This window comes from Sarcophilus harrisii, chromosome 2, assembly GCF_902635505.1.
Source record: "Sarcophilus harrisii chromosome 2, mSarHar1.11, whole genome shotgun sequence".
Classification (NCBI taxonomy): Eukaryota; Metazoa; Chordata; class Mammalia; order Dasyuromorphia; family Dasyuridae; genus Sarcophilus; species Sarcophilus harrisii.
Window position 1 is genome coordinate 221,392,721 of NC_045427.1, and position 20,032 is coordinate 221,412,752.

Consider the following 20,032-nt stretch of genomic DNA (forward strand, 5'->3'; position numbering starts at 1 on the left):
GGCTGGTAGAATGATGGAGAATTCTGGAGAAATACATGGGAATTAGGTATGGTTGCTTGTAGTTTTCTTGCCATGTAGTCCAAGGAAAGCTCTTCAGAGTGGATTATCACCAGAGAGGAAGTAGGAACTCCTAAAGGGACACATAGAAGCTATGTGTGCTTGTACATATGGCCCAAGAGGGAGTCCAAGGACACCGTCATCCCTGAATCCTTGCCTCCTGGTTAGAGGAAGGACATTTCCCAGTAATATGAGCTCATAATATATAGCCTTCTTAGTAGAGAGATAACTTGATCAGCACAAACTTTGAGGTTGTCTTGAGAGTAACCCCAAGTCCAAGAATTCAAAGATCTGATCTTCTTGAGAGAGAAGAGGAATTCCTATGTCTCTTGGAGAACAAAAAAAGATTTTGTCTCCAGCAGCTGAGAAGTAATAAGGAATATAAAGCTATGACAGGTGAGCAGAAGATCTGTACTTTGTGCTTCCACATCACCATGAGTTGCTTAGACAAAGTACATGGCATTTCCAGGCATCCCAGAGTTTATTTACCACCCAGGGGTAAATCAAATCACAGGAGGTGCTATAAATCCTGGGTATGAGGAGGGGAAAGTTGTTCAACTTAATGAAAGATCCTGGAAGAGAAAGGGATTTTACTGGAGAGTTGTGGTTTTGCCTCATTGGATATCCCAAATGTAATTTCTTTCTAAAACAGGACATGGAGATGGTTTGTGTGCTGCTGTATTTTCTATGTTTGTCTTTTTACCTTCTAATTTTCTGTGAGGGTGAAATTTTAAAAAGTTCTCTCTATCTGATAGGTATGTTACTTTAAGAGTTTATATGAGAACTGGAGACTCACATTTGTAAAAATCTAGATATGAGCTATTCATAAATGATACTAATAAATTTTCTCAAGTACATGGCAGATGGGGCTAATAGTGAGCCAAAGATTTTTTTGGGGAGGACTCCACTATCTGATCTAGTAAAATAGATGGGAGAGGAGCAGGGGATTGAGATTTACTATTAAGTAATCATGACTTAATTCAGGGGTCTTCAAACTAAGGCCTGAGAACCAGATGCAGCAGCTGAGGATGTTTATCCTCCTCACCCAGGGCTATGAAGTTTCTTTATTTAAAGGCCCACAAAACAAAGTTTTTGTTTTTACTATAGTCCCGGCCCTCCAACAGTCTGAGGGACAGTGAACTGGCCCCCTATTTAAAAAGTTTGAGGACCCCTGAAATTACTTAGTTAATATTAATATTATTTACAATAACATTAAGTAAGCTATTAAGATTTCAGGAAAATGTATTCACTGGCTATTTCCTAGGTTATAAAAACGTTGATTTTTTTTTTGGAGGCAATTAGGTGGCTTGCCCATATTATCATACCTAATAAGCATCTGAAGCTGGATTCGAACCTGACTTTAGGGTCAGTGCTCTAGTGGCTTCTACTGTGGCTTCTACTTGCCCCTAGAAACAGATTTAGGGCTAGAAAATACCATAAATATCAAGAAATCTCAAGTTCAACTTCCTTGTTTTCAGTTGAGAAAACTAAGGTCCATAAAGGTGTGTTGAGGGCCTCATGACTCATATGTGTCTAAGAAAGGATTAAAATCCAGGTTTCCCTGACTGAATCTGAAGTTAAATTTGTGATTTAGGGAATACAGAGATCTAAAAAAATTCAGATTGCCCCCAAGGACAATAGAAATACTCATGGTCATCCGTAAGTAAGTTTTGCATAGTAATGAAGTAGCAAATGCCCAAGAATTTTTAACACATTCTCAAGGCAGCATATAAAGGGGGCTGGACTTGGACTCTACTCTCTTCTACATCTATGATTCCATGACACATTTAGTGCCAAAAGAAACTGGGTTGCTCACATAGCAAGTATGAGAAATAACAGATGGATGGGCACCCCAAGTGCTAACTTTAACAGAACCAAATTAGGGATTTGAGTTGTTAGATAGATCTCTTCTGAGGATTTCTGGAAAGAATCAGACAAGAATTCCATAGTGAGGGGTTGGGATCTATAACGGAAGAAGGAGTATACACTCAGAAGAAATTATGAATTCATCAGTGCATATGTATTTAGGTGACAGCTGACTAAGAAGTCTCTAAAGTGACATCCAGAGATTTGGTTTTTTGGACTAAAACAAATAGAGAGAGAGAAGATCACATGAATTCTGGAGCCAAGGCATTAATCTAGAAAGGTAACTTCATGAAGAAATGACTCTCCCTATATTGTGAAGTGGAAATTATATTTGGGCATGATTGTTGTAGCAGGGGAACTATCAGCTCAAAAGAAAGGTTTGTGCTTGGTAAGGAGAGCAATGAGAATCACCTGGATGGAGCTTTGTTAATATGGGATAGACTAATGGTTGAGCAAGCACTCAGCAAGGAGATGGTAGAAAAGTTGAAGAGGGACACCATATTTAAATAAGAAGAGAATCATGAAGTTGGTTTGAGAGGAGGCAGGGGGAAACTACTGAGGGTCTTTCTCTTGAGCAAAAGTAGCAGATGGGCCAGGCTAAGATGGTTGTTTGCCAGGAATGAGTCAGATGAATCAAAATTTGGAATGGGATTCCCATCCCAAGAAGAGATATCAACTCATTCTTCTTTATTTTTCAGCTAAGTGCAGTTAAAAATTGTACAGAGATAGGTCACCTTCTTGTTAGTATTCCTTCAGAATTCCGTGTCCTATAGGGTCTTGTGCAGATAGATTAAGAACTATTTTTTTTTAGCTAAATGAAAAATTTTGAACATAAAATCCTACTCTATGAACTCACTGAAAGTATTCTCAACCTAGTTCCAGTAACAGTGAGGACAACAGGGGAATATGTACCTCATACTGTTGCCAAGTGATTCTGATCCCCTCAGCCAGGTCCCTGTAATTTGAAACCTTTTCATTCCAAGAAGCTTAGAATTTAGGAGTTTTGGAGTAGTGAAATCTATTTAAAACATCAGGTCTTAAGTTTTTATCAATCAGTGTTTTATCTGAGCAGTTGTGGGCAGCAGATCAAGCTGTGATAATGATTTACTGGTTGAATTCTCTAAATTATTTTTGGATCTGTATGTGTACCATGAGGGTTTATGATCTGTAAATTCATGGAAAATAACAAGCAGAATTCTCATTTATAATTCTAGCCAAGGAGATGTCTTCTTAGGGATTAGTTCATGCTAAACTCTTAAAGCCTACGTGATGCATTACACGGTCTTCAATAATTTTTTGCATAATCTACATTGATCAGTCACAGAGCAGGCCTCATGACATTAGCCCTTCTCTGGTTTCTTATGGCAATAACATGGTCTTGAATTGCCATCCCAAACCCCTCCGTTTCCATGACCAAGTCCTCATTACAGCTATTAATTTGGTGCTTCTTTATAAACATATGTGGAACTTTGGATTCTGCTCTTTATTACTTCATAGACTCCATCCAGAGGTAAGCCATATTCAATTAGAATGAATAAACCCAGTGATGTATACCTGTTATCTGTCTGTCTTTATTGTTACACGGTAAAACCTTGTCTTTTTTCTGAATAATTTTCTTAAGATTATTTTTGTAGATTTTTAAATTCACTTCTCAGAAATTCCAAGAATGTCTATCAGTTCTTTTTCCAGTTTTGGATGAGGAAGCTATGACTTATTATTTATCATTAATTAATATTGTTTGAAGCTAACTTCATGTGACTAAATATTGTTTGCATTCAAAATGTCACCCTGACTTCTGTAACTCTCCAGGAATTCTGGAAGTATTTTCAAGGAGCAGTTTTATCATTTTAGCCAGGGTGTTCCCCCAATCACTGATTTGCCAAAACCCAGTTGGTTGACATTTCAGGACTTCTGCTGGGCTTTCACATCTTTTGTAACAGTCTCAAGCTCACAAAGCTGCAGTCGTACATCACCTTGGCTAGTATTTCCTTGTTTTACTGTTATCTCTCTGATGACCTCCCACCCCATGACAAGGGCTATGAGCTAGACTTTGAAAGAATTGTTATTATTATTTGCATTAACAAAAGTAACAGTAGATTCATGTAATGTTCTTGGTGGTTTTCTGGAGGTCTCTGGGGCAGCCTTCTTTTCAGTAAAGTAATCATCACAAAATAGTCAGTGTTAAAGTCCAAATCCTTTATATTCACAATCTAGTTTCCTTGCCTGGAGCCCCAGCAAGCTTTCTGGAGAGCCTTTCAGATGGCCTTGGTCTCAGTGGGAAGTGCAGGAGGCCAGCCACCAGGAGCCTGACAGAAGATGGAATGAATCTCTCTCCTTGGCTTAGAGAGCTTGAACTCCTGCTTCTAATCCTCTGTCTTCTCTGGCTCTCAAGGAATCTGGCTCTGCTTCCCATCTTATATGCTCTCTTATCATTACATTATCATAGGTGTGAATCTTGTAGAACTATAGTAAGTATTAAGTACCTGTACTGAGCTAAAGAACTATTAATCCCCATGCTAAACTAGATAACCATTGTCTTATCAATTTCACTGACTTAACACCTTATAAGAATTCTTGTTTCAGAGTTCTGGCTCGAAACAGATTCAGTACTAGACTTAAAAGACAAGAGACCTAAATTCAAATCCAGTCTCAGATACTTATTAGCTGTGTGATCTTAAACTGGTCATTGAAACTCAACTATAAAGTAGAGATAATAATAACCTCTTCTATCCAGTGTTATTGTGAAGATCAAATGAGATAACATTTGGGTTTTTTTTTAAGCTTTTTATTTTCAAAACACATATCTAGATAATTTTCAAAATTCAACCTTGCAAAACCGGGTGTTGCAAATTTTCCCTCCCTTCCCCCACCTCCTTTCCTAGATAGTAATTCAATATATATATTAAACATGAGCAATTCTTCTATAAATATTTCCACAATTATCATGCTACAGAAGAAAAATCTGATTAAAAAAGGAAAAAACAAGAAAGAAAACAAAATGCAAGCAAACAACAAAAAAGGGAAAAAATGAGAAAGAAAACAAAATGCAAGCAAACAACAAAAAAGTGAAAATACGATGTTGTGATCCACACTCAATCCTTACAGTCCTCTCTCTGCATGCAGATGGCTTTCTTCATCACAATACTATTGGAACTGGTCTGAATCACCTCGTTATTAAAAAAAAAAAAACCACATGTATCAGAATTGATCATCATATAATCTTGCTGTTGCCATGTACAATGATCGCCTGGTTTTACTCCTTTCGCTTAGCATTAGTTCATATAGTCTGTCCAGGTCTCTCTGAAATCATGCTGTGGATCATTTCTGATAGAACAATAATATTCCATAGCACTCATATACCATAATTTATTCAGCCATTCTCCAACTGATGGGCATCCTTTCTGTTTCTAGTTCTTTGCCACTACAAAAAGGGCTGCCGCAAACATTTTTGCACATCTGGATCCCTTTCCCTCCTTTATGATCTCTTTCAGATACAGGCCCAGTAGAGACACTGCTGAATCAAAGGGTGTGCACAATTTGATAATTCTTTGCGTATAGTTCCATATTGCTCTCCAGAATGGTTGGATCAGTTTACAACTCCACCAACAATGTATTAGTGTCCCAGTTTTTCCACATCCCCTCCAACATTCATCATTTTCCTTTTCTGTTATCTTAGCCAATCTGAGAGGTGTGTAGTGTGTAGTGAGAGTGTTATCTCAGAGTTGTCTTAATTTGCATTTTTCTGATCAGTAGTTATGAAGACCGCATATTTTTAAATCAGCAGGAGTCAGGAATTCAGGTTAGGGGAAAATCATCAGTCTTTATTCTCAGTGAAGAAGGATCGGAGATGGAAGAGAATCGGCAATAGCAATGTGTGCAGCTGAGTCAAGAAGCTAGCTAAACCAGCAGCCACACGACCAGCAGCTAGGAGTATCGAACCCAGGCCCAATCTCTCCCATAGCCCAATTACTATTTAGCCTCACGTACTTGGGACCTCAGTGCATCAACTCAAACCTCAGCCCATTACAAGTTGTGATTTAGAGCATTTTTTCATATTACTAGAAGTGGTTTTAATTTCATCTGAAAATTGTCTGTCATATACTTTAATCATTCATCAATTAGAAAATGGCCTATATTCTTATAAATTTGAATCAATCCTCTATATATTTTAGAAATGAGACCTTTATCAGAATCCTTGGATGTAAAAAATTTCCCCCAATTTATTGCTTCCCTTCTAATCTTGTCTGCATTGGTCTGTTTGTACAAAAACTTTTAAACTTAATATAATCAAAATTATCCTTTTTGCATTCCATAATGTACTCTAGTTTTTCTCTGGCCACAAATTCCTTCCTTGAGATAACATTTGTAAAGCACTTAGCACAATGCCTGGCAAATAGTTGATACTTTATAAATGCTTGTTTCCTTCCTTCCTTATCATTTTTTTTTCCATCTTATACTTGATGAATTTAAGACAGAAATAGTTCTAAGACAGGTCATTCTCCTGCTATTTTTCTTTTATGCAAACTTTAGAGAGTTATTGCAAAGGTGGATAACATAATCACTATTTGTAATTGAATAAAAGTTTTGAGATATAAATTCATCTCCTATGAGCTTATAACAATCCTCTTCGACAAATTTCAGTAGTCAACAGGTTCATAGGAATGATGTGTATTTTATCCTGACTTCATATGGTTTTGATTGTTTCAACATTTTGCAAATCTTTTATTCTTGATAGACTGAAAATTATGAATATTTAGTATAGTACCACCTATTACAAATAAAGTTCTTACATTTCAGGAGGAAGGATTCAATTCTATGTTTGGATAATCATGGGCAACAGTTTAGTCTGTGATTGTGTTTTGGTTCCAGTAGTTTACTGGTTCAATTCCCAAGGATCTAAAAGAGGATTTATATTTTGGTTTGGAAATTTTTTATATGATAATTTGTTATTTTTATTATAATTAATAATAATATATACTTTATCTACAAAATCTCTGTGACAAAGTATAGTACTACCAATTACAAATAAAATTTTTACACTTTAGAGGGAAGGAATCAATGCTATATTTAGGTAATTATGGGCAACATTTTAGCAATGTGTGCAGCTGAGTCAAGAAGCTAGCTAGACCAGCAGCCACACGACCAGCAGCTAGGAGTATCTGGTTCCAATAGTTTATTGGTTCAATTCTCAAGGATCTAAAAGAGGGTTTATATTTTGGTTTGGGAATTTGTTATCTGATAATTGGTTATTTTTATTATAATTAATAGTAATATATATTTTGTCTACAAAATCTCTGTGATATAGATAGTACAAATATTATTATCCTCATATAAGAATTTTAGGCAACAGAGGGCTACAGAAAAGATGTGACTTGCTTATATTTACACAGGTAAAACAAAGACAGGACTCTAATCAAGAACTTTTGATTCCATGTATAATATACCTTCTATCATACTATGGTAAACAATCTTCCTAACATTTAACTAAATTCAATAAATTGTATTAAGTATTTACTATTAGTGTTTGATACAGGTATAACCCACAACTATAAAATCCACTTATTCATCCTCCTCATTGGTAGAAATTGCTTAACTAATGTTCTGTCCTACATGAAGAGAGGAGAGAGATCCTGGTCCTCTGGCTTTCAGTTTCAAAAGAATATATGCCAGATTCTCTTTAGATTTCTTAATAGAGAGAAATATACTAGGAAAAAAGTAATATATAAAATAAATGAATGTTTTGATCATGTCCCTATCCCTAGCTTATTATACTGGAGAGTTTGAAGAATTTCTTTCTTGGGTAAGATCAGGAAATCAGTCTTAGTTAAGCTGAGTTATCTTTCTCCCTCTAAGAGAATTAATTTACTTAGCATTTTCTGGTATATTTTGTTCTGTATAACTTCTTTTTTAAAAAATTGTTTAGTTACATTTTGAGTTCAGACCTTTTCTCCCTTCTTTCCAATCTCACATTAGAGAAATCCACATATTTCCTTATATTAGTTTTTTCTCTGTAGGTAGATAGCATCTTCCTCAATAGGTCCTTTGTAGTTGATATAAATATACACATTACTCAGAATAGTTTAGTCATTCACAGTTATTCTTCAAACAACATTGCTATTACTGTATACGGGAGAAGGTTACAGATAGAACTAATTCTACTCAATTTCCTTGCTTGCCTCATGGAGTGTCTCCATGGAATTTTGAGTAGCAAGTGGGAGCAGAAAGGACCACGAAGTACCTGTGGGAAGTAAAAAACAGAGGGAGAAAGTGTGAAATATGAGGCATTAGAGAATATCCTAACAATTTTGCTAAAGGCTAACCCCATTAGGGAAGAGACAAGAAAAGAAACTTCTAATTACTTAGTAAATACCTTTTCTCTCTCTCCTGGCTGAATCCCTTTAGCTACTATTGCCCTCCCTCCTGAAATTAATTTTCATATTTTTATATTAATTTTCTAAATATATCCCCACACCTAATAGAATATAAAATCCTTAAGGACAGCTATTGTTTCAGTTTTGTTTTTGTATTTACGAGGCCTAACATAGGGCCTATTATATAGTAGATATTTAATAAATGCTTTTTGAATGAATGAATGTTTTCTCCTCTTTTCTTTTTTTTTCTTTTTTTCCCCTGATCTCTCATCTCTTCAAATAATAAGTCATGAGAGTCATATAATAGTTACCTCCCTCCTTCCAGACTAGACATCCTCTCTCCTCCCCCCCCCAGGGAGCAGTAACATAGAGATGTCTAGCCAAAGACCCAAGAGACATGAGTTTGAGTCTCTGTTCTATTAATCACTAGTTTATGACTTTAAACAAGACATTACCCCTTCACAATCTATAAAATATGGATGATGGGCTGGTGATCTCTTAAATTCTATTTCAGATCTAAACATCTTAGAGCTAACATCTGATGATCTCTAAATTGGAATGTATTCATTCCCTGGCTCTGGAGGATCAGCAGAAGTTCAGGAGCCACTGGAGTTCCCACTGAGGCCTGGCCTCTTCTGCAATTTTTCCTTGGCCTTTCCCTTTTTTCCTATGTCTAAATTGCCTGCATTGTAGATGGCAGAGCCCAGGAAACAATCCCCTGGAACCCAGATCTAGCAGACCTTTGCAATGGCCTCCCCAGAGAAAGATTCATTGCTTGAAATATTTAAAAACTGGCCTTGGGCTAAGATTGAGAGAACATACCAAAGGAAACAGGATAGTCCTGGCCAAAGGGCCTGGCTGAGGAGGGTCCTTATGTACATCCCCTGTGTGGGTTTCTGCCTTTTGCACATGCAGACCAGCAGCCATGCATGCGTGTGATTCCCCATGCCAGGGAGAGCTTGGTGTTCCCAGCTGTGCTGCATTCTCTCTGCCTCTGGCCAGCGAGGCTTTGCACGAGTAGTACATTAATGCAAGGGCTGTGCCAAGGATGTGGCCATTATAGCTGTGGCCATAGGCCAAAAGTGTGTGAAGTGGGGAGAGAGGTAGCTGAAAGGGTGAGCCCAGTGGAAAACCGCTCTAGAGCTGGAAGCTTTGAAAAGCATTTCATGGATCTATTTAGGAACCTGAGTTATTCTCATGTTGTGAGGCAAAGGGGCTAGAATAAGAGTCAAGACTGCTTTGCTCGTAACCATGGGCAGACCACTTTCCTCTGAGATTCCTTTTCCTTTCTGTAAAATGAGAAGGATTCAAATGAATGAATTCTATAATCCCTCTGAATTCAGACATATTAAGATCCTGTGATTAGTCAGCAGCTCAGATCAAAGTCTACATACTAGGAAGCATAGAACTCAATAACATTAGGTAATGTTGGGGCTGAGAATAAGATAAGATTACACAGTCTGTTCTCCTCTGGGCTCCTATCTCCCTATGAGGCTTAGTCTCACAAATTCTTTGGACTTCAAGATCAAGGTCCAGGAAGATGCCCTCTGTGGGATAGACCAAATGTCCATAGCTGGACAGAGCAGAGAGATCTCCCCCTTGGGATATGAAAAGACTCAAGGTAGAGACCTTAACTATAGGGTATATGGAATGGTTAATGATCCTGTGAAGAATTGATTGTTCCTTTACAATTGGTGGGAATCTTAAGTATGTGTAATATATATGGAGCCATAACTATGATGGGTACAGTGGGTTTAGGTCCCTGTAGCTTCCTTCACATGAAGATACTCTGGTTCCCCAGCATCTAATGATCTCCACTGATTGGCAGTGAATCAACCAGCCTTTCATGTCTTGATCTATCCTACTATCTGCTCAGCGTTCCCCATATGCTACCTTCTCCTCATGCTTGGGGTTAAAAGGATTAGGAACCATTAACCACGTCACTGAAGGCATAGATGACTTTTTGGAGGCAGGAGAAGGGCACCCCTCTTCTTTATATGACTGAACTGTGCTCTAGGAAACTATTCTACCTCAAATAAATTCATCTAGCTTTAAGAATTATTAATTATGGCTCTGAATGCAAATGACTATTTCCTTTTTTTCTTTTTTAAAAATATATTTTTATTTATTTCACTATTTCCCAACTATATTTAAAATATCTTAACAAACATTTTTTAAAAATGTGTCCCCTCTACCTCCTCCTTGAGAAGTCAAGCAAGTCAGCATCAATTATCGTATGAAGTCATAAAACACATTTTTCCATGTTAACCATATCATAAAAGAAAAAGCAATTTCAATTATGCATATGAAATCATAAAACACATTTTCTCATCTTAGCCATATCATAAAAGAAAAATAAAACAATTAAAATGAAGAAGTAAAGTATACTTGACTCTGCATTCAGAGTTCATCAATTCTCTCTCCAGAGGTAGATGGGTCCTTTCATCATGGATCCTTTGGTATGGCTTTGTTTTATTGTCTTCACAAATGACTATTTCTTTAGCTAGTGGTTGTGAGTTCTGGCTTGGTCAATTGAACCTGAGGAAATGGGTGAAGTCTTGCAAATATGATGAACTTAAGACAGGGTGATGCAGTTGAAAAGTCTTGGTTTTTGAATAAGAAACCCAATGTCCAAGTCCTGGTTCTGATCTTCTGATCTTCATATATAGCAAAGGAAGTGATCAGTAAATCAGGATAGATGGGTAAGCCCAGCACAATCACAAAACTCTTTCTAATGGACCTAAGCAAGAGGTAAAGAAGTTCAGCAAGAGATAATCAGAGCGATAGAGGGAATATACATGTCTAGGAGTTCAAAATGAGAATGTTCAGAGGGAGACTAACCAGAACAGGCAGGTCTAAGATGACAACAAGTAAAACAAGTGATTGGAAGGAGCACTTCAGCTCAACAAACATTAATGAGCTGCTTCTACTATATATAAAAGGTAATGCTTGCTCTGAAGAAGATGTGTTTTTTCTTTTGCCTCTCTGCCAACGGTACCATCTTGGATGTCAAGAGAATAGGAAGAGATTGTTTCAGAATTTGTATGTGTTTCTAGCACCTAGCACATTGTCTGTACATACTAGGCATTTAATAAATGCTCATTCATTGACTGATGGACTCTTTGATACATGCCTTGGTTATCTCCAAAAGCCATGTTACTTGTATTCCAACTTCTTCCCACTAGAATTCTGATCCTGGGATCTTGGTTTCTGACTGGTGAACTTTCACCTTAAATTACACAATTCTGGGTCTACCATGCTATTTCTCAAACATCTCTAAGCCATATCACTACATATCCTCTCTATGTACAGTTCCCTCCCCTCTCCCCCTTTTCAAGTCTTGCCTTTCAATAAGTGTTATCTCCCTCTGTGAGAACATAAGCACTTTGAGGACATTTGGTTTTTCTTGCTTGCATTTTTATTACCAGTTAGAACAGTGCCTGGCATATGATAAATGCTTAAAAGCTACTTTCTTATTCATTCATTCTGTCAGGTCATTCCTTCGATTCATGTTGCTGCAACTGTGGGCTTGAAGAGGCTGGCACTAACTCCTCAATCTAGAAATCTAGGGAAGAAGACAGCTAAAAAAAAATTGGAAAATAGTGTGGCAGAAACTAGACATTGAGCAACACCTAATACCTTATACCAAGTCCAATACAGACAAGGAACTGAAATGCTACAGAGAAAGATAGAGATAGAGACAGATAGAGGTAGAAAGATGCGGGGAGGGAGAACCCTTCTCAAGTGAACAGTAGTGATGATGTTAAAGAAAACCCAGAGGAAGACTGTATCTGACTGGTGTTATTTCCTGGCATCCTCCTGTTCATGAAGAAGAAGAATTAGATTTATTCTGTTAGTTTGTAGCTATAGAAGGTATAGAAAAACTGATTTTCTCTTAGACTAATAAACACTCTCATAATCATTAGCATTGTCCATGAATTCTATGGGCTATCTTTAATAGTGGTGAGCTTGTTATTTCTGGAAGTCTTCAAGTGGAGGCTGGCTATCCATTCATTGAAGAGGATATGGATGAGATGTAAGTCTCAGTCAGAATTGGATGTTATCACCTCTGAGAATTCTTCCAACTTCAAGATACTATGGTTCCCTCAGAGTCCCTCGATCCATCAGGCCAACTGTTAACCTAGGACATATAAGGGACCAGAAGGGTTTCTGTCCACCACCTGAGCAAGGAGGTTCAATGGCTCAGCATTGAGTTTGGAGTTAATGAACCTGGATTTAGTCTCATTCTATAATTATTTAAATGTGTCCCTTTGATAAGGAATTTAAATGCTCTGGGCTTCAGAGCCATCTGTAAAAATAAAGAGCTTGAACCAGGTTATCTTTTTTTTGAGACAGAAAGAAGAGGAGAGAAAGAAAGAGAGAAACAGAGAGAGATAGAGACAGAGAGACAGAGACAGAGAGAGGTTTATTAAGACATCATTTCATCTTGATATTGAGTCATACAAAAACAAGACCAGAAACATTCAGCTTTTCTGAAAACCTGGGCTAAGGTCAATAGTCTATATGCTTGCTAAAAACTTTTCTTTTCTTCGATTCCTCACACACCAAAATGCTGCTTGGTGAAGCTTCCTGCTGTGGCTTGAACTCAAAACACTTTTAGAAATGGTTTTGCAAACTTAAAAAAAGTAATTATTGTGACCACAGATTAGGAAAGGTGATTTCCTTTATCATGCAGTTTAAAAATACAAAAACCAAAGAGAAAAAAAAAAGTGTCTACATAAGTATTATGCTCACTTCAGCCAAATATGGTTGACTGGTTTCCCAGGAACACCTCTTCAAGAGACATATAAAGCCAAGAATACTATGGATGGGTGACAGAGTAATGACAATTTCTAAAGAAGAGCCCCCTTCTACTCTATCCCAATCCCTACTCCACCTGGACAGTTCACAAAGACAGTCTAAAGCTTTTGATCTCAGCTTTTCCAAATGAAAAAGAAATTTCTTTTGCAAAAGAATAAGAACAGTAGGCCTACCCATACCAGGCCTAAAACTATATTATAAAGTGGTGGTCATCAAAACCATTTGGTACTCGCTAAGAAATAGAGTAGTAGATCAGTGGAATATGTTAGGTTCACAAGACACAATAGTCAATGATTGCTACTGTTTGATAAACCCAAAGACTCCAGCTTCTGGAATAAGAACTCACTATATGACAAAAATTGCTAAAAAAAAAAAAAAAAAAAAAAAAAAAAAAAAAAATTTGGAAAATAGTGTGGCAGAAACTAGACATTGAGCAACACCTAATACCTTATACCAAAACAAGGTAGAAATGGGTTCATGATTTAGACAAAAATAGAAATGCTATAAGCAAATCAGTAGGACAAGGGATGGATTACCTGTAAGATGTGGAGAAAGGAGAAATTTATGGCCAAAGAAGAACTATTGAACAGCAATGATTATCACTAAGAAGCATAGTTTTTGTTCCTCTGCATCTAACAATGCATCCCCACACGAAGCCTCTTCACACATTTTTAGACAATTTTCATGCAAAGTCCTATTGAAACTAGAGGAATGAAGGAATGTCTTCAGTCCCTTGGAATATTCTCTCACACAGGAACTTTAGCTAGAAAAACCATAGTACAGCTTGAATGCAGAACATGTTCCTTCCCAGCAAAAGCCAACTCCAAGCAGAATCAAAGGATAGGCATTGAATTCCTTGCTGCATTTAACTGAATGTAGATCGAAGCATAGTATTTTCACCTTTTTTGTTTGCCTTCTTTTTCTTTCTCATGGTTTTTTCCCTTTTGGTCTGATTTTTTTTTGTATAATGTGACAAATATGGAAATATGTTTAAATATATTTAAAAGGATTGTACTTGTTTAACATATATCAGATTTTTTTGCTGTCTTGGGAGGGGGGAAGTGCACAAAATTTTACAAAATGAATGGAAACCATTTTTATGTGCATTTAAAAAATAAAATGCTATTGAGGGGAGAGAATGAAGATTGAGGAACTCTTTGGCAAGTAATTTTAAATGATCCTTTCTCTAGTATAATTCCATTCATTTACTGGTTTAGGTTCTCAAGTTACTTTGTTTTTTTCAAAGCAAAGAAACTTATTCTGCCACCCTAAAAGAGCAAATTGAATTATGAATTGCAAAATGACAAATCTTAGGAAACACTAATTTTATAGGTTGGTAAAGGGAAAAGTATGCATAGACTTATTTTAATTCTGTATTTCATAAAGATTTATAAAATTTCTTTCACAAAGATCGGAGAAGCTTCTGAGAATGTCTAATATCACACCAAGGTGTTTAGGAGACACACAATTACTTACTGATGGAGAAAATGTTCAATATTCTTACTAGATTTAAGATACCATCCTGCCCCCAAAAACAAAACAAAATAAAAACTTCATTTGTTTTGAAAACTTGACCCTCTATACCTTAGTCAAGTCCCACCCAATACAGGCCAGGGTGTATCATGTTTCTGTCTGATCCAAGTCAGGTTGTGAAGAATAAAATCATTGTATTATCCTAATTTTTAAGCATGTTTCCTGAAACTAGGGGAAGGTTCTCAGCATTTGAGTAGTAAGAACTCTGGAAACATAAACAAGACACATCCCAGCTTCTGTTTAGCCTAACCTGTCATTGAATACATTCATACAAGTAATTTAAAAGGCAATTTGGAAAGTATCCAATAGCCCATAGAGCAAGTCGGAAAAAATGTGATGGAAAATACAGATTTGGTTTGAATGACAAATGGCAACTTGGGGTAGGAAGTTACAGAAACATTCCCCCCACCACCACCACCACTTCTCAGCTTACAATCAAGCCAATATTTAGTGGCCTGGGTCCAAACACAATGAGGCACATTCTAATTCCTTAAGTCATGCTGCACAGACATCTAACACTAACTAATAGGCAGAGCCCTCCAGGTCCCTGCCTTCCAAAGTCACAAAGAAGGGGTGAGGGCAGAGAAGGCAGAACTGAAGCTTAGCAGCTGACTGAGATCAGGTCATTGACTATGAAAAGTCAACAAGTGTCATTATGCTTCTCTCCCAAAGCAGCTGAGGTCAGAGTAGTTGACATTGTCTCCAATCCTGAGCCTGTGACAATCCCTAACAAGTATTCCCTCCTTACACATACACCCCCCATATACATACAGGTGGCAGAGAGAGCCTGAGGTTCCTGTTCTCAGCTTTACCAAATGAAGACAGGTCTCTCTTTAAAGCCTGTCTCCCAATACATATGGGTAAAGGCCAGTCCCCACCAAATGAAAACTGAGACCTTTGGAGACCTTGTCTTATTACTGTGATTTAGTGCATGGCTCAGGAAACAATGGAGAGCTAAGTTCCCAAAACAATCAGAGCAGTCTTGTCAGAGAAGTTTCTACAGACTCAGGAGCTAAGAGTATAAGCATTCACAAAACCATAATCACAGAACTTCAGAGCTTCAGAAGTGGGTCATCTAATTGCAACCCCTTATTTTATAGGGGAGAAAGACAAAGAATCAGGGGAATGTCCTGAATGTTACACAGTGGAAGAAATCAAAACAAGAAATAAATCCCTTAAACACAAGAAATAAAACTCTTTCTTCTCCAGGAGTTAATGCTACAAAGAAGAATCACATCTTTAACTGTCCCAGAGAGTGGAGTCAAATGATAAAATCATGCAGGAAACTTTTGGGGAAGATAAGACATAAGAAAACTGGGCTAGAAATTATTTGACTGACAAAGGAAGAAAGTGGTGAAGCAGAAGGCCAGTCTCGTCTCTGACAGCTTGAAATGGGAGAACAGCAGGTCAGGCAGCAGGAGACGAAGGGATGACTTCTGTTCATGCCCAGGCTACACAGATTAGGCTGGAAAAGAGAAATGTAAATTATACCAGGAATCTGATGAGTGAGTCCAGCCTGGGATTGTGCTCATGCCCACATCCCCACCTTGGTCACTGCCTAGTCACAACCATCCTGTCCTGGGGAAAGTGGGGCACTATCCTTCCAATTCCTAGAAGAGGGACAGAACAACAACTTGGGGCAAGAGAGTTTCTCTGAGATGGAAGTCTGGCAAAGTAGATAGGATTTTGGGGGAGAAAGGCAAGAATAAGGAATTTGTGCCCAGGTGGGCACTGGAAGCAGCTGTTGAGGAACCACACTGTTTGCCCAAAGGCTCAAAGACCTCTGTTAGGGAAACAACAGTTTCCCAATAATTTGGACAGTTTTTATAAATAAAGATGAAACATGCTCACATGTCACATTTAGCAAAATCCCCAAGTGTGATATTCTTCTTTAAAATGTAAAGTTCTCTGGGAGCAGGTTTCTTGGGGGGCTTCTGAGAGCAGCGTTCGTTTCAGTTCAGTGTAATAACCCTAAATGCAGCCAGGAGTTAAAGTTCAAAATCCTTTATTGTCTCTTTCAAAGTCTTATCTCCTTCACTTGGGGCTCAGCTAGTTTTCTGGAGGCCTTCCGGATCTTGCCACCAGTCCTTTGCCTCGTCCAGCTTTTGTCTCTAGCTCCCTCCAAATGTCTCTGAATCCAAAGGTTTGTACTTCAGCCTCCAGCCAAAACAAAGGGGGAAAATGGAATGAATCTGTCTCTGTCTCCAAGAGTGGGCTTGTCCTTTAGTGGGCTTGTCCTTCCTGACTTCTGAATGTCCCGGACTGAATCCTGGTTGAGGCTCCTAGCTTATATATGCTCTCTTAAAGGTGTGACTCTTGTAGAACTCTAATAAGTACAAAGTACATTAGTAAACTAGAGACCTGTTAAATACCATGCTAAATTAGATAACTGACATAGCACCTTGTAAGAATCCTAACACCCAAGTTCTTAAAATCAGACACCAACTTGTCTCTTTCCCTCCTATACCTTCCATTTTTGTTCCTATAACCAAAGGGAGACTTTTCTGATTGGGCCATACTGAATTCATGGACTTTGCAGGCAGCTCTCAGAAGCAAGTCTAGATATGGAGAGGGACAGTTCTAGAGAAATACAAGCAAATAAAGGCAGCCTCATTTGTTCACATTTTTAACTTTCATGATCATTTGCATCTGGGGGTAAGACTATAATCCCCATCTAGTAGTAGTTACACTTGTATCCTAAAACTACTATTAGATGGGGACTTCTGCCCCTGTGTACCCTCTGGTAATAGTTTCCACATAGGCCTAAGTTACAATGAACAAATTATAAATTATCTTGGGAAGATCAGTGATCTCAGTGCAGATCTGGCATATTGAATTCCAATCTCTCAGCATAACCATGAAAGGAGTTTTTTTTTTGTTTTGTTTTGTTTTGTTTTTTTTATGGTATCAAAGTCAATGGGGATCCCAAACATGACCCCAATCTTACCTGGATTGGCATAGCACTTCCCAAGGGAGTTGGAAGAGTCATCTACTTTGTGGGTTACCCCATTCCTAGTCAGATCTTCAAACAACTCCTTGACAAATGGCACAAACTCCTGGTTCTAATTCAATGGGAGGACAATATTGGAATGGAGTGACTATGGCATCTCCCTGTCTCAAACATAGGATGTGTGCTGAAATCCCATCCAGACCAAAAGAGGATTCAGTGACATTTTGAACAACTTCTTCAACATGAAATGTCTTCTGGAATGTTTATATGCTGACTCTGTCCTTTGTCAACTGGAATGTTTTCTTTTCAGTTTCAACTGTGAATTTCCTATTTTCAATGTGCAAATTCTCTGTCTTTGTAATGGCACTCATCACAGGCATCTGAGTAATCTATTACTAGCCTGGCATTCTTATACACCTTGCCGATAATTGTATTGATTAATTCCAACAAAACCACATTAATGGTTCTGGGTTTCTTGAGCATCTTCTCTGTCACAAACAGGACTCTGGTGATCATTGACACAGCCAACAATTTCAATCTGCCCACGGAACAGAGTAGACTTTGCATTCCTGCCGTCACAAGTGTAATGGGCCATCTAATTGTTCATATGTTATCAGAAGCAAAGCTTCTCTAGAGTTACCTTGATGAGATAGTGGTAGATTCTGCCAATGAAATATCTCAACACATACATCACACCTTGCTCCACTGTGTCCCCAAGGCTCATCTTATGCAGAGACTGGCCACTGACCTGGAGTCTTGCTGAATACAAGCTGATGCTAAGGTCTGCCATGTGGTCAGATTTAGGGTAATGCTTTTCAATGGGGTCAACAAAGTACTCAACCTCTGTCTTAGAGGATTCTCTGACTGCTCAGTCCTGATCTAGGGGATATTTTGAAAGATCTCATTCAGTAAGGAATTTCTAATCTAGGTAGCAGTAAAAGACAACTTTCCCTGTTTAAATTCCAAAAGAGATTTGAAATTGTGGAATAAACCTCAGGCCATCTCTGGCCTCAAGTAATCAGGCATGTGCCCTGCAGGCCCAATGAAGGGCTTGAACATTAAGTTGAATGATGTTGGAGGGGACAAGGCATTGTCAATCATGATAGACTTCAATGTTGTGGTTGATGTCTGCAAATTCTTCTTGTCCATAGTTGTCCAATTGGATCAATTCACTTTTCATCTCAGATTTTTTTCCACAATCATTTCTTATCAGACGTTAATTTCTACAAGTGAACTGTGCAAGAGATACTCAGCATGAAAACATTCTTCACTTCTCACATTTTCATCACAAAGTCAGCAAATTTGTCAATATCACCAGATGTCTGCACTCAGAGAAAGGACAGTGGGAACTGAAAGTGGACCACAACATAGTATTTTTTGGTTGTTGTTGTTTGGTTGCATTTTGTTTTCTTTCTCTTTTTTCCCTTTTTGATCTGATTTTTCTTAGGTAGCATGATATTTGTGGAAATACGTATAGAAGAATTGTACATGAGGCAGCTAGGTAGCACAGTGGATAGAGCACCAGTCTTGAAGTCAGGAGGACCTGAGTTAAAATTTGGCCTCAGACACTTAACACTTCCTACCTGTGTGACCCTGGCAAGTCACCTAACCCCAACTGCCTGAGCAAAAAAAAAAAAAAAATTCACATGCTTAACATATATTAAATCACTTGCCATCTAGGGGAAGGGGTGGGAGGAAGAGAGGAAAAAAATTAGAACACAAGATTTTGTAAAGGTGAATGTTGAAAATTATCCATGTATATATTTTGAAAATAAAAAGCTTTAATTAAAAAAAAATTCAACAGATGTCTTGAAAACAGGTTCTGAGGTGAGCATAGTACAGTTAATCTGCAGGATCTGCTCTTGAGTAAAGTGCTGCTTTCAGAGCTGGATGACATTATTCTTTAGGACATACCCCACAGGCCTCTAATCATACAAACTCTACCATAAATTACAAAGACTTGGCCATAAATGAATCTCCATTCAAAAGTGTCCTCCATTTTAACTCAGTTAACAATGCCATCTTTTGGCTTCAGGGCCAATTTCTTGGCCTCCAAAATCCTCTTCTATACCTTGAGTTCAAGTACAGCAGATAACTACCTGGGTAACTTTATCTTCTTTCACTTTCTCACTAGATCCCCTATTGATGCATGGCCAGGTGGAGAGGGCTCAGTTTTACTTCAGCCTGGGCCTGGGTTCCATCCATGCTGCATCCAGCACCAAAAGGCTGAAAAGGAGCAGGAGTAACAAAAGCTGATGGGAGCAGGTCCTGCAATTCAGGGATTGGGGGCCAAGTCAGGGGATGTACCTGCATGTAGGTATAAATCCAAAGGTGCAGTGGGGTTCATAGAGTGGGGTAAGAAAGCATGTGTCAGCAGGTCTGGTTGATTAATTAGGTACAGCATATATGGACCTGCCCTGCCCCACCCCTGGCT

General features: G+C 38.1%; 1 pseudogene; it reads right to left on the reverse strand.

Moving 5' to 3' along the window:
* Positions 1-17,411: 17,411 nt before the first annotated feature.
* LOC100914517 lies at positions 17,412-19,803 on the reverse strand (annotated as a pseudogene).
* Positions 19,804-20,032: the final 229 nt, after the last annotated feature.